Source organism: Microtus ochrogaster, chromosome X (assembly GCF_000317375.1).
Source record: "Microtus ochrogaster isolate Prairie Vole_2 chromosome X, MicOch1.0, whole genome shotgun sequence".
NCBI lineage: Eukaryota > Metazoa > Chordata > Mammalia > Rodentia > Cricetidae > Microtus > Microtus ochrogaster.
This window is the reverse complement of record NC_022026.1, coordinates 60,056,589-60,059,175: the sequence shown is the minus strand read 5'-3', so window position 1 is coordinate 60,059,175 and position 2,587 is coordinate 60,056,589. Positions and strand designations below refer to the sequence as shown.

The window sequence follows — 2,587 nt, the reverse complement described above, 5'->3', positions numbered from 1 at the left end:
ATCTGGCGATGGACCTACACTGGAACACTGGACTGAGCTCCCAAAGTCCCAATGAGGAACAGAAGGAGGGAGAAGATGAGCAAGGAAGTCAGGACCAAGAGGGGTGCAACCACCCACGGAGACAGTGGGGCTGATCTATTGGGAGCTCACCAAGGCCAGCTGGATTGTGACTCGAAAAGCAGGGGATAAACCCGGACTCTCTGAATATGGCGGACAATGAGGGCTGCTGAGAAGCCAAGGACAATGGCACTGGGTTTTGATCCTACTTCTAGCTCTGGCTTTGTGGGGGCCTAGCCAGTTTGGATGTTCACCTTCCTAGACCAGGATGGAGGGGGGAGGACTTCGGTCTTTCCACAGGGCAGGGAACCCTGACTGCTCTTCAGACTCGAGAGGGAGGGAGAGAGGAGGGGGGGCAGGTTAGGAGGGGGGGAGGTTGGGAGGGGGGAGAGTGGGAGGAGTGGGAGGCTGGGAGGAGGCGGAAAATTTTTTTTTCTTTCTTAATAAAAAAAAATAAAAAAAAACAAACATGAAAATGTACTTGTGATGTTCTGATCACAAGTATTAAACAGGCTTCTAAGTGACACACATAGGCAGGTATGTATGAGTCCTGTTAGTCTCACTTGTACCCCCAAGTTTCAGAGGGAAGCTTGAATAAAAGCAATCAAGTTTAATGCTCAAAAAAAAAAAAAAAAAAGAATAGTTTGTTTCGGCACAGCTGACAGTAGCGCGGGCGAGGAAGCTTTGAGGATGGCGGCGTCCGCGGCGGTGATTTTGCCGGAGAGTCCCAGCATGAAGAAAGCGGTGCCGCTGATAAACGCAATAGATACTGGAAGATTCCCGCGCCTTCTTAGCCGAATTCTTCAAAAGCTCCACCTGAAGGCTGAGAGCAGCTTCAGTGAAGAAGAGGAGGAGAAACTTCAGGCTGCGTTCTCTCTAGAGAAACAAGAACTGCAGCTAGTTCTGGAAACAATAGCGTTTGTTTTGGAGCAGGCAGTGTACCACAACTTGAAACCAGCAGCACTTCAGCAGCAACTGGAGAATATTCATCTTACACAAGACAAAGCAGAAGCCTTTGCCAACGCTTGGTCGACTATGGGTCCAGAAACGGTTGAAAAGTTCAGGCAGAGGATTCTGGGTCCTCACAAGCTTGAGACGGTGGGATGGCAGCTCAACCTGCAAACGGTTCACTCGACCCAAGCAAAACTGCAGTCTCCTCAGGCCGTGCTACAACTGGGAGTGAGCCAGGAGGACTCCAAGAACCTGGAGAAGGTTCTAGTGGAATTCAACCACAAGGAGTTGTTCAATTTCTACAACAAGCTAGAGACCATACAAGCACAGCTGGATTCCCTTTCATGATGTCCTTGAAGACCGGCTTCGTAGTCACATTCCCGCCACCTCATTCTTTCGCATCGAAGAGGAACTGCCCGAGTATATTTTTGAGAGGACTCAGTGACTTCATTCTACAGATACTATATCTTAATCACTTCTTAAACAAATACTTTCCATGAAGGGAGATCACAATAAGAGCACTGGGGTTTCTGGTACACCCTCTCTCCTCACGTGAGCCAAGAACAATTGTTGAAAACTCTCGGAGAGAAATCACAAGTGAATGCCGTGTTGCCTTTTCGTCAGGTTGCTGCATCATCACTTCACCGCAGTCCTGCTTTCATGGATCAGCGAAGTCTGGAGGCGGGAGGTGTGATGGGTGCCCTAGCCTTATAATTACATTGCTTAATTAGGGAAGCAGCCCTGGGCCATCAAATGCTCTGACATTTGTCTTACGACTTTATTTTGCTTGAGATATAATACAAGAAGGAGATCAAAATGGTGCCAGTATTATTCTGAGTTAATTCCAATGTGATCCTCTTGTTCTGCCCGCTTGAATTTTTCTGTCTTTAATGGTTTAACAATCATCTAGGTTTATATATACTATTGCAGATTAATAACAGTGCAATTCACTGCATGGAAAGGATTGAGATCGTGAATGAAAACACCTGTAATGAGTCCTACATGGGAATCTGACATTTTAGATCAGAAACTCCTTGCATTCTCCTTCTGTGGATATACTCAGTCAATGGTGTCAGTCAATAAAAGTTTTCTCCTTTAGAATTCTTTAAAAAAAAAAAGAATAGTTTGTTTCCATCATGAGATTTCCTTGAAGGATACTAAATTTTCATTTGCAAGTGTTATCAAATTGGAGATTGGTTCTGAGTTAGGGATGGAAGGGATGGGGATATGTGCCACTTTTCCTCTTAGCTATAGGAACCCAACTGGTGCAAACCCATGCAGGCTCTGTGCATGCTGCCTCGGTCTCTGTGAGTTTTTATCTCAATCCTATCTTGTTGGTTTAGAAGGCCTTGTTTTCTTCAACCCACAACCCAGGGAATCAAATAGACTAACTTCTGGCATAACCTCTCCCTCCATTCCTCTAAATCCAATCCCTCAGTCACATCCCCAACTCTTCAACAAGCCACCTGATATAGCTTCCCTTTCCTACCTGCCCTCATCTCCAGTGGATCACACAGATTTTCCCCTTCAAACTCCCTTCCCACTACTCATTGTCTTTAGCCAGGCCCAACCCCAGCAG

General features: G+C 46.2%; 1 pseudogene; it reads left to right on the top strand.

Annotated features, from left to right (window-relative positions):
• The first annotated feature begins 725 nt into the window (after positions 1-725).
• LOC101987054 lies at positions 726-2,131 on the top strand (annotated as a pseudogene).
• The last annotated feature ends 456 nt before the right edge of the window (positions 2,132-2,587 follow it).